Source organism: Diadema antillarum, unplaced genomic scaffold (assembly GCF_040938485.1).
Source record: "Diadema antillarum isolate AM-2024a unplaced genomic scaffold, OU_Dant_1.0 seq00000126_RagTag, whole genome shotgun sequence".
Lineage (NCBI taxonomy): Eukaryota > Metazoa > Echinodermata > Echinoidea > Diadematoida > Diadematidae > Diadema > Diadema antillarum.
In genome coordinates this window covers 305,998-319,130 of record NW_027271205.1, presented here as the reverse complement: position 1 = coordinate 319,130, position 13,133 = coordinate 305,998, and the positions used below count along the sequence as shown (strand labels likewise).

The following is a 13,133-nucleotide window of genomic DNA, read 5'->3' as shown; positions in this document are numbered from 1 at the left end:
TATATATATATATATATATATATATATATATAATTATTTACTTCTCGTATAGATACTGGTTAATAGGCTACTGGTTAAAGTAATACCACAAAAAGATCCAAAAGTAAGGGATTAGAACAAAGTATTACCGCATTGAGAAAAAAAAGGATTGAATAATCGGCAAGGCTTAGCAATTGCCACTGCTTGTGCTTGATAATCATAAGAAATGAATGGCACTGGACAATTTTGTCGGTGGTTGCATTGTGCAGACTAAATAGTGTTTGGTGATGAAATGTTGCTTGTCTCTTTTTTTTTTTGATAGAAATTGTGTAGTTTCTAGTCATCGTTAATGTTAAAGAGTTTCAATAGTGCTCACTCAGTCAGTGTCAGATTGTTTCCTAACGTGTTGTATTCTATATACCGCGTTCATTTATACACATATGCTGCACTATATTTCAACTGAAATATTCCACGTTTACCCATAATTTATGTCTACTATTTACGCCATTTGACGTCTTTAATTGTTTTTTTTTTGCCAAGTTTAGTTTATATATAAACATTAATGTCAACTCCAACCCCCATAACACGCTTTGTTGTAGACTATACAGAGGTTCACTCTGAAAGTGAAAAATATCTTTACAAAAGAGAAGAATGTTGTTTCCTCTAAGTTTATAAGTTAATGAATCAATCCTGCTCAAATTTGTTTTATCGCATCCCGAAAATCCTGCTTGCTGCCCCCTGATGAGTATTACAACGTTTATATAAAACTTGCCCGAGCCCATTCCACTGATTCATATCTGTAAGTCATTTTGGGTAAAATGTTATAGGAGGATAAAGTAAACAAGCAGCTGAAGTGAGTCTAATGTTTGAGATGCTTATTAAAAAAAAAAAACTGCTGCCAATAATATCCATAATTTGATAAGAAATAATATAACCTTTATTTGAATTTATGCTTCGGAGAGTGGTCCTTAGACTACACATTTGGTAGTGTTTCATTGTTAGTTACTATTGATTGACGATTAGATATCAGTATTATCAATTAACTTGATTATCAATAAACTTTCGCATGACTTTCAGTGAAATCCAGATAATCCGGTTCCAAGTGAAACACAGCTGTCAATGAACCGGAAATGTGACACCCTTAAACGAATGTTAACGAATATAGCAAACTTTTTTTTAAAACACGTTTCTGTACAGAGTGGATACACCTTTGTTTGGTACAACCTCTGAGAAATTATCTGAGCGATCTTTCACGTCATCGAAAGGTATCTATTCAGGAACGACTGATTACCGACTTCGGACTTCCACCTGTAGAAGTTACACTTCATAGCTTTTGGCTGTCCGCCAAGGAGCCGCCTCATTCATCTCTTCGTTATGGGAGTACGATGCTATTTCTCATAACTTCGAGACTGCTTAGACCAAAAACCTCTTAGCAAGCAATATTCGTCAGGCGAAGATTGGAGGAGTATTACCAGTTTTTGTTTGTCTGTTCGCTTGCTTGCTTTTGTCCGAGGCTTTGTAATGGCTTTTTTTACTATAATCTTGGATTGGTTTCTTGCTTTGCTGTCGCCAAGCATTAAATTCTGTTTTATCTCTGCGTTTCTTGTCGTCAACAAGTCTAGTCCATGACGTGGATATAAATGGGCTCAAGATAAACATTGGCTCAGTGCTCGCCAAAATCGAGACATGTGAATGACATCTCAATGGCTTTCTGGTATTGTCTTTATTCCTGACAGATTCAGCATGAGTGGGTATATACTTGCTTTAAAGTTGACACAATTCTATTGTGATTTCAACGATATACAATTCAGTAAATCGGTAGATGAGTATAGTTCCTGTATAGCTCCTGTACAGCGAAATTGCATCGCAAAAACATGAACTTTAATGAATCTTTTAAAGGATAAAATGAATGCACTTTTTTTTAATAAAAGAATGCTAAATTTTTCATCCAGATGGGTGCGATATTTTGCTCTGAACCTGCTGAATACAGATATACAGCACTGGCACATGCGCTGTGATCTTATGATGCGTGTATCACATGTATTAAACTATTTTACGTATATATGTGTGCAGTGGAGGATTTACGGGGGACGAGTGGGATGGGGGTTGAACCCCTTACCCTTTAGTTCCATTTTATGGGCATGTCAGCAAATGGTATGTAAACTCATAAGAAGGAACATGATAATAGATATACCTCAGTTAAATTCAAATTTAAGTTGATTTTAAATTTGAATTTATGCCGCACAACATCTCTTATCTATTATTATACCATCTCTGCACAAAATGTATTCTTTTTTTTTAGGGGGGTCTATCGAAATCCTAATTATTTCTATTCCCATCCGTCTCTTATCCTTCTCCATCTTGAACTTCCTTCAGTACCTCAAACGATGATTGGAGGTATTCTGAGTCTTGTCATACCAGGCAGGTGTGCCGCCCACTCTTTGTTTTTTGACAGACCGCATTATTCTGTGTGTGAGCAGTGCAACGGCTTTTGACCTTCATATTCTCCGCATCTTCATTTGTTCAGTTCAAAGAATGGCGCTATGTGCGCATACTTGAAAATGATCGTATTGAATAGGCAGGAAGGAATGCCCGCACATGGCTCCGTGACAATAAATATTGGCATGGAGATTTCTCGTACTCTTTTTTTTTGTGGGGTCGTTGTTGTTTTTATTTGTGAGATTAATCGCTTCCTTTCATGCTGCTGTCTGTGTATCTTTCTATCTATCCATCCATCCACCTATGTCTATATCTATCTTTTATGTATTTATCTCCATGTCCTCATATCCATAAATATATGTGGCTATTATAAAGAATCAAAGCTTATCAAGATTTAAATCTTAAGAATTTAAACAAAAATTCCAAGTCACCTTAAAACCACAGTATTGCTATGAACAAGACTTAGTGTTTCACTACTACATGTCAGGTCCCAAGAATTGTTCCGCTTTAGGAGGAGGAGGGGGGTTAAACCTTTATGCAGAGCACTTGTTTCCCTCTATATGTCACACGAGCATGAATTCGTCTCTTCTTGCTTTCCCGTTCACAACGCGCCCTTATCTCGTTCATCTATTTGGAAATGCTGCCCTCTGCGGGAAGAAGCGAGAATGATAATAATAATGATAAAAGAAAACTCAAGCGTATTGTAACGCCATCTACTCGTAGGTTGCTCCAGTATCATCATTTGCCAAATTCCCGCAGGGACCTATAAATTTCTTTGTGTCTTTTATCGACTTCCTCTAGTCAGTAAATCAGTTATTTTTCTCTCCGTCAGCATCCGTTGGCTTGTTGTTGATCAAATCCACGGACCAAGATGGGTTCCAAGTCCTGAAAAGATATTTTCGGTAATCAGCCTAGATTATTCGAACAGACAATGCTATTGTCATACTTACGTGTTGAATTTTGTGGTCCTTGCTTTAAGAATTATGCAGACAAGCTCAATTATACGTCAGAAATTAAGATTGACAGCGCTGCAATGAGCTGTACACATAATAACACTTTACTTCTCCTGACTCCGTAGATTTCTTTCAAACACTTGATTATTTCCATTATGGACTCATGATATATTTTTGAAAACGATCATTGTTAACCAGTTCGTTTGACTGGCACAAATCATAATGTAACGTGCTAATGTGTTCGAGAAGGAAAGGCTGACCACTAACCACGCTCCGTCAACAAACATGAGACGGCACAATGCCTGTGATAAGAGGAAACAAGACGTTCCCAAATTGTGCTACCCAGTATAAAGTAGTGGATGGAACGAAATTTCGTTCGATTTTATCATACTTGGTGTAGCGGATGCATTTTGCACACTTAGTGTGGATCGGGGGCTGGAGTAGGTGCTCGAATTTCATCGTCTGCTCGGCATAAATCATATTACTACATTTTCTTCATCGGAATCGTTCTGGCACGCCGCCTGCACATCACTCAACCGACCAATCAGGCGTGTTACATCTCGCTGACGTCACAGACTGGAACAGTTGATTTTTCATTGATCGTCAATTGCATTAGCGCACCGTGGAACGTACCCCCGTGTTTCGTAGCGCGCCAACTGACGTTGGTACAATAGGCAACATCGTGCCGCGGAGAATAGGAGGATTGAGATGCTCTATATGGAATAGATGCACGCTTTCAGCAACACCGAGCTCGGTTCTGATGTCGCAATTTGGCGACGCAGTTAAGCAGACAGGGAAAAATAAGGTCGGCCGATACACGCTCTGGCGAACGATGTTGGATAGCATCTTCCCATCATCTTAACCCCGTGGAGAGACAGCCCACAATACCTGGCAGCTAAACATTGCTTGGAGGCATTCTGCGCTCCAGAGACTCTTTTCCCCATCTTCCGTCCGTGCAGGGTATTTTTTTTTTCTTCACATTTTTTTTTTTGTGTGTGTAAGGAACGCATCAACCTAAGACTCCAGAGCCCACAGGGGGTGTATGAGTGTGCGGTCAGCATCCAAAGCTCACGGGGACTTACTGTGGCATCCCGCCAGATTTTTACCTCAGGTGAAGACCGTGCCAACCGCTGAACTGGATACCAGTATCACTACAATCGAGGTGGGTGTTTGAAAAATACGACTAGGCCCAAGACTACAATACACACGCCATTGAAAAATAAAATGCTCGGTGGTGTTAATGCCGATTGAGGTCTACGCAAACCATAATGGTAACCAGCAATGGCGACAATCTGGTAGCTATATAGATAGATTACATGGATAACAATCTATAGAGAGATCCGTGATCATGTAATTTCTACGCTGTGAAATGAAATACCCTGCTTACAAAATAGCGCGTGAGTGTACGAGGAGGTAGATTATATATTTGTCCTTATAACCGGTATCGTACACAATATCTTGATGCGAGAGCAGTAGTTAAGTCGTCCGTTAAGCCTATCTCACCATTGTATAGTCATGTATAGAGAGTATTACCTGGACAACGGGGATATCAATAAATCATGCATTTTCGCGCGGGTGACTCCATTTTGCCTTGGCAGCGATATTTCATAAAGTATGATCTCCCTATTCCTCTTACTCTCTCCCTCTCCATCTATCCCTCTCTCTCTATCACTGTCTCATACACACACACATACACACGCACACACACACACAAGCACACACACTTTCTCCGTTCCCTTCCCCCGTCTCTCTACATTGTATTACCCATATAATTTTTAGATTCTGCCATTGAAGCACTTTAGATCGTTTATTCAACATTTAGTGTTCTTTCTCTCTCCTACACAGACACACACACACACACATACACACACACAAACATACACGAATTATTCTCCATCCCAACCCTATCTCTCTCTCTCTCTCTCTGTTTTTGCTTATAAAATGATTCGATTTGTGAAGTCTTGTTGATTTGTTGCCTTTCATTGGACATCGATGAGATATCTCTTTTTGTCACTCCTGGATTCTTGGAATCATATATAATTCACGTGAATGTTGATGTGCCCACACGTGCAACCTGTGTGAGAGCAAATTTTGTAGAGATCTTATACAAATACGCATTGGCCTTTCGTCCTATAGAAGTTGTCTCTGATGTGCGTATAGTTTTCAAGTGCTTGTCCTACACTTAAAAGACAAATAAAGTGGTCCATTATTTGGGGGGCAAAAAACGTGACTTCCAGTAGAAAATGATCAATGACGGCATTGTAGGTTGTGGTTTTATTTCCGGTTTTACAGGATTTTTTGTTGCTGTTTTTTTTTTCTTTGTCTGTTCGGGCTGTTTTCATTTACTTTGTTATACTTTAGATGACATTTACATGATTTCATGCGCACTTAACCGTATATTTAAGAGCGTCACACCCAACGCAGCCCAGGGTCGTATCACAGAACGGGTACGAAGTCGTCATCAAAATCAGACTTTGTTATTATATCTAACAGGTGGCAATAAATTCGCAATGATGCGTATTTATAGATATCGAACGATCTTAATTCATATCTTTGCGTGGGTCTTGGGCAATTAGCTCTGGACAATTACCCCTTTCCTCTGACCCTGACCCTAACCATAATCCTAATCCTGAACCCAATTCTGACCGCGGGGCAAGGTTATCTTTGGTAAAAATCATTCGTACTCTTGAAGATAGCTTAAATGTGACCTATCCCTCGTGTTGTAAGTCAACATTCGGCCAGAGCGATACTCGGCATCATTAAAAGGTTGATTTGTTAGTTTTCGCAATGATCTGGAATCTGAAAAGCTCAAAATCTTTCATGTAGGCCTACACATTGTTCTTGCTGAGATCATATTAGTCTGAAATTAAATACGCCTTCAATCTAGAACGCCCATTATCACTGGAGCCAAAGGTATTAAGTCAAGTTTTATCGTTAACCTGAGACGAAATATCGACAATTACTCATTATTTTCCATAATTTAACACTATCAGCTTATATTGCCTAGTGTGGAGAAGTTATAGTCAGTTATAAACAGGTGAGATCCCATATTTGATTTCACCCTTGAGTCATTCAGAGAAGTCTATTTCAAATAAATTCAGTGAGTTCTCGACATTCCTTAGGTATTCTTTAAGTTTGTAAACAAGGAATAAGTGTCATTTTTTTCCCAATAGTGATAAGTGTATTATACTACACCTGTCAACTGAACTTTAAACTTCTTTTCATTTACCACAGCGACTTGTTCGTGAAATAAAACATAATTCATTTGACATAAGCCGTGGCTGCTGGCTCTATGTTATTCGGTCAAATTCACTTGACATTTCCGACGTGGAGAAACTAGGAGAAAAAAAGACATCAAAGCAAAACAACAACAAGATCGGGGCAATGATCTAGTTTGCTTAACATCGAACGATACTGCATTATTTCTATCCCGATGGCTGTCCTAAGCCAAGCGTCATTAGCGTAATTAGAACACGGTCGATGACTAGGCACGTGCAATATTCTGAAATGAGAAGAGGAAAACTGGCTCGTTTTTTTCGGAGACAGGGTATAGTAGTTGTCTCTTAAAGAGGGGCTGATTATTCAGTCAGTTATTACCTCATTAACATCAGTGTGAATGATTAAATCCTGATGTCCTTGCCAAGCGCAATTTGATTTTTCCCCACATGAGAATGCAGATGGCGATCCACTATACCCTTATTGCAAAACCTGCTGATGACTATCGACGTCCTCTGAATCGCGTCTTCGTTTCTATTTGCCATGGCTAGATGCGAGACCGACAGACTGTGTTAGATATCATTAGGTTGTCAGGGAGAACCAAGAGGAGGACATCCATTAGGGGGGATGGTTGTAAACAGGTCAATAGCTTACCAAACGAAATCCGAAATAATGATCGTCACCTTTAGGCGAGTACATATAATCCCCAAGAGATTTCGAGGACTCAACTTTGCGTTGGTGCCAGGTGAGAAGATCGTACGAGCGCTGCTGAAATATTACATTTTTATGGTATTCAGCACGCATTTTCATCGCAAAAATATACGAAAGTATGTTTTGCCTTAAGCTTGTTTCAGCGTGAATATTGTGTGCAATTTTCGCAAAACGACGTCACAGTTTGATATTGGGCTTCGCTATTATGTTTTTTAATCATGGATCAGTATGTTTTTAGGTTCTGGTGCAGGAGTTGGCTGCGCCCGCCCTGGTGTATAAAAATGATCTCGGCAAGCACGAAGCGTGTTTTAGTACGTGAATACGTATCAGCTGATATATGCACATGGTCTATACGGTATATCATCGCATGGAGTTGATCCGCACAAAACTAAACATTGTTGACGAGGCAAGAATATCTATGATGATAGTGTTTGTGTAGGTCCTAATAATATGTGTGTACGGCTATCGGGGTGTTGATGTCGAGAAAGCCAATAAATGCACCGTCATGTATCTGATGTACCGAAAACAGTATACCATCGACGGATCCGACATGGACTTGTTTAGGCATAATGTCATGGGCAGCCTTGGTGTTGGGTGCTTTTGGTTGATGGGTCTGTGACAAATTATCTGTCTTGGAGGCTGGATGCAGACGACCAACGCAAGAAAATTTTCTTCTTCTGTCAATGGCGGGAGACACACTTACACCTGCGCACATTCGTTTGTTCTCCCTATGTTCAGAAGAACCTTGTTTTTTTTTCTCTTGTTTGGTGAATTTCGTTTTACTCTATGGACTATAAGACCCAAATAGATGTAACAGTGGACATGTGGACATCTCGTCTCGCGCATTGCAGTTAGATATGATGATGTATAGCTCACAGAAGGCCTTCCATCTGAGATGTACCGAAACGAGCTTACACAAAACAATTATTATGACCTGATGACGATTACAACTGTGGTACATCAGTGAGACAAGGTAGAGGTATCAATTGTTATGCTGATTCATTCGAACACAGGTCTATTGCCAGTGATGGACGCGTTTGTGTCAACCATTTTATCAGGCGCACCTAGATTTTCATGGTCGGACATCCGGGTACATGTATTTTATAGTGGCAGCTAAAGTGAAAACAAACCCACGCAATCATCAGTGCACAATCGACGTATTTGGGGGACCAATTTAATTATCAAATTTTCTTCCTTAAGTGGCTTTGAAATTCCATATAACTGGCAGAACGCGATTCATCCTAGCATTTCCGATAGCCACAAGACCTGTTATTGTTGATAAATTACGTGAAAGAATGGAAGATCGAGGATTTGAATGCAGACGCCGTATCGTATCATATGATGTTACTACATGATCATCACGTAGATTCGTACACTGTATGCTTGCACAGCACAGGGGGTTCATTTACACACAGCATTCACACCGATTCACACCTCAGCCTCGCACATGCACAAGCTAGCTATTTGTTTTTACTCCAGCTATACCGGAAGTGACGTATACCCGACCATGAGAATATGTGGAATCAAATGTTTGAAGCGGTTTTCTCCTCCAGAATATCACGAAAGTAATCCGAGGAGGGAATGCTGTAATTGCTGTGATTTCCCTGACCAAATTTCGGGGAAGGCGAGGGGCTGTGTTTGATAAGCACTCCGGTGACACTTTACGGGGATGGCGGAGCACACAGTTGCTTCATGACTTGCATCGCTATCTCACTGAATGCTCTCTTCATAATTCCTATAAATAGCTCGTTCTGCAGGCTTTCATCCGGGTTAGACACGTAATGAAACTCGAGTTGACCATGCACTCGGTAGGCTTTTTGTCAGTCCTCCTAACACACTCTTGCTATTCATTTTTTTTCTATACATAGACTCATAAACACTTGGAAGAGATCTGCTGTACTGTTGTATTCTATGCGTAAACACGCAAGTGCGGAATCTTTTTTGAATCCATCCTTTAACTGCGGGCCTATAAGCTAATAGTAGGCCTAAGTATACGTATCAATGATTCTGTCTATTGCCGGTGACGATGAAAACATGATGTCGCTGCATGTTTTACCCTTATTACAGGATTTTAGGGTAATGTGTATGCCATGTAACAAGTTATTTCTATTTTACCTTTAGCGACAAATTGTGATGATGAAGAACATTAGCAATCAAGTTGACACTCGGGACGGGAATTCTGCATGGATGGAAATAAGTGATGAAGTTTGTTCTGTTTTTATTATCTATGTAATTATTGGCGCAGAAGCCAAGTAAGCTGTTCGAGATCCCTCTTATGGGAGGCCTATATCTTTTTTTTTTATGATGTAGTCCAAATTTCAAAATCTATTTGGAGAAAGGAACAAACCTTTGTAGATGCTATCGCAGCGTCTAATGAACTTCATTGTTTCTGTAATCTACAATCATCGGTTAAAAGCACGTGGGTGTTGAAATTAGGACACACTTTCTTATGCGCTAATTCGCTGGCGCCTGTATATCGGCCAGCAACTATGACTATGTGCTAGGATCATAAGACGGTTGCGTGATGAGGCCGGCGTTTCTGCAGCGTTTTGACGCACTATCTTTGGAAGGCCACTTTGCATTCACTGAAAGATTATGACATGGTAGTTGTTTATTGCACGCCAGCGAGCCATCGAGGGCAGTTATTCACGCAATCACCAAGAAGTGGATGATTGATTATGCTTATTAGCAAACTTCCATTGCTGGAAACACCCTCCTCTCTTCACAACGCCAAACACACCCGTAAACACCCGTACCCACACACACACGCAGCAAAAGCACACACTCATGCATACACACGTGATTAAGATATGGCACAGCATTCATCAAGCGGATTTTTCGTTCTTGCATGTGGATCTCGTCATCGAGCTTGTAGGCCCCCTCCCCCTCCTACTCCTCCCCCACACAATTTCATATACAGTAAACATCACATACAAACAAATCACCACATTCTAAACACAACACACTACTGACAGACACACACACACACACGTACGCAGACACGCAAACAGGCCTTAATACGATCCCTGACACCAGCGTCCTTTTTTCCTCCTACTTGCCATGGTACATCCTTTCACAACGGACACTATGTCTGGTGAAGACTGTGTTGTGACAGCGGATGATCTCTCATGCCCCCCCCCCCCCCCCCCCACACACACACATTTCGTTTCCTCCCCCTCATTTTCTATATGTCCCACTTTCCTTATCCATCGCTACCTAAACACACATAACACACACACACATATACACACACACACACACACACACACGCACGCACGCACAAGAAATTTTCATTATTACACGCACCCTAACCCACATCTTTCTCTCCGTTAATTTGCCTGTTATCCCTCATCGCTGGAGCGTAATTACCAATTCTTGTCTAGTGTGACATGGTCTTGACATGTCATCTATCAACAGGAAAAGCGTCTCATGAGCTCGCGCTGAAGTAGGCCGCTGATCTGAGGGAGGTTATGGGGGCTCAGCCGCGACGGTGAAAGGGTGTTAACTGGCATCAAAATCTATTTTGTTTGCATAAGGAGGCAATGTTCGCCCACGTTTCAGCTTCAGCACATGTTTGTTTGTTTGTTTGTTTGTTTGTTTGTTTGTTTTATTTCCGTCATAAACATACATACAGATATAAAAGACAACATAAGGTATAAGGAAAATGATACATCATGCATAAAATGAAACATACATACATAGCAAATGAATATTTGTGTGACACATCATCGATATACAAAAAGAATAGAATGTAGGATTGTAGAAAGATAAAAGGCTGGATAGCCCATGTACTTGCTTTTCAGCAACTATTTGAGCAGAGTTTCCAGCTTTTACTTCTTCTTCTTTCTTTTTTTTTTTGCAGTAATTTGTACTGTTTATTTCCTTCTTTTTTTAAGACACTGTAGGGTCCATGGAAATACTGTTTTCCCCAAAATGTATTCCCATACACATGTGTACTGCAGGAAGAACATAGAAATACTGTTTTCCATAAGGAAAACACCTCTTCAGCCCTCAGAATACTGCAATGATATTAACAAGGTTGGCATGACTGTCAAAGCCAGTCCAAGGTAGAGTATGAACGTCTAGAGGGCTAAATGATAAACCAATATAATTATGATAATACATTTATATTATATACCCGTTTCTTATATACCTATATACATGTATATCTATATCTATCTATCTATCTATCTATCTATCTTAGATCTATCCATCTATCTATCTATCTATCTATCTATCTATCTATCTATCTATCTATCTATCTGTCTATCAGATTATAGATGTATAGATATATTACATGACGCCACGAGCGTTATTTTCAATGGAGTTCAGCGCTTTATAAGAGGCCACTATTATTATAACATATAGATATAGATATAGATATAAATATAGATATAAATATGTTCAAATTAAAGGGAGACACATTAAGAGGAATAATAGTTTCAAAGCTTCGCACTGCCTTCTCTGTCCTCATTTTTATCTCATAATACATATATTGGAACTTTATTGGTTCCTAAATGCACTTTGAAGAATGTAGCCTGTATAGGCCATACTGTGGAATATCATTATACCCTCACATCTTTGGATGCATCCCGCATCTTTCGTTAGCAGCTGATGTCGCATAAAATCTATATCTCCATCTTCCGTAGATGATGCCCTCCGCCACGGAGAGAGCACCCTGCCCCTATTGTCATATCATTATCCGCTACCTGCGTGTAATTGTATCTCGGCAACGAACCTTTGGTATGCATGATTCATGGGCAGAAATTCGATTTCTGTCTCATCTGTACAGCGCGTAGGACAATTATTCATGGTTTCCCCCTCGGCTAGAAAGCCACTGAAGTGTCAAGTCTGAAAATTGTATGGCGAGGCCACGGGACCGCATTTCTTGTCCCCATGGGGGGAATCTCCGTAGATCCGCTGGAATGCCGAGCGCCATACTTAAGCAGTTACCTCGGGGGATGAGCGGGAGTACTGATTGTATGATTGCATTGGGTATATATACCGAGCTCCACTGCAGGCGAGGCTGAGGCTAAATGCGTGTAATTCTACGACACGGCAGGCGCGGGATCAAAATTAGAGAAGAACAACGTCGAAAGAAATGAATAAATAATGACCAAAAATGTTTCTATATACTCGTCCCTGTTATAACACCTTTCATCCATAATTAAAGGCTGCGTTTTCCTCCCGCTAATGCTTTTGTCGTCTTTGTCATATCAAGGATGGTTTAAAAAAAATAAACGCCGAACTGAGGGAAGGACTATTGATGTCTGAGCGAGGAAGAGTGATCGTTATCGCCTGTATAAACGAGGTATATTAAGAGTTGCTCAGTGACGATAATTCCAGCTGTTTAGGCGCGGAAGGTCGCGGTTCAAGGACGACTAGTTTTCATTTCCACCAGGGGTTGCGGAAAACGACGCTTTGACGTTGACCTGATTCAAATGGTGATGTATAGTATCAACAGCAAACTGATATAGCGCGATCATTCATTCTTGTGTCATAATATACGTATTCTATTTCTACCCTCTATCATTCATAGTTTTTTTATATTCTTATAAAGAAGAGACTAGCATTATCGAAGAGAAAAGCAATCATAAAATACATATTTCTAGGATGTGATGATAGTCAAGCCTTGCATTCAGGATGTAATGAATCGTAAATTGTCACAAATAAGTTATCGCAATTCACAAGACAGAGCGCTTCCGTGAGGCACTGTAGAGTTCAGAGAGAAACAGTCGTAGTCAAAAGGTCTTTTCTCCGAAAACATCTCGATTCAAATCAACACTTCAAGTCATGCTGTAGCCCCAGCACTTCACGTTATAACAGCCAAACATT

General features: G+C 40.2%; 1 protein-coding gene across 2 annotated transcripts in view; it reads left to right on the top strand.

Annotated features, from left to right (window-relative positions):
• The window catches only part of LOC139727323 (GTP-binding protein Di-Ras2-like), a 100,609-nt gene that overhangs the window by 43,243 nt on the left and 44,233 nt on the right, over positions 1-13,133 (top strand). The window contains exon 1 of one of the 2 annotated variants that reach the window (XM_071638277.1): positions 4,506-4,533. The exons of the other annotated variant lie outside the window; for it this stretch is intronic. The gene's annotated coding sequence lies outside the window, so the exon portion shown is untranslated. Of the gene's footprint in view, positions 1-4,505; positions 4,534-13,133 lie in introns of those variants that run through there. 2 annotated transcript variants of the gene reach the window in all.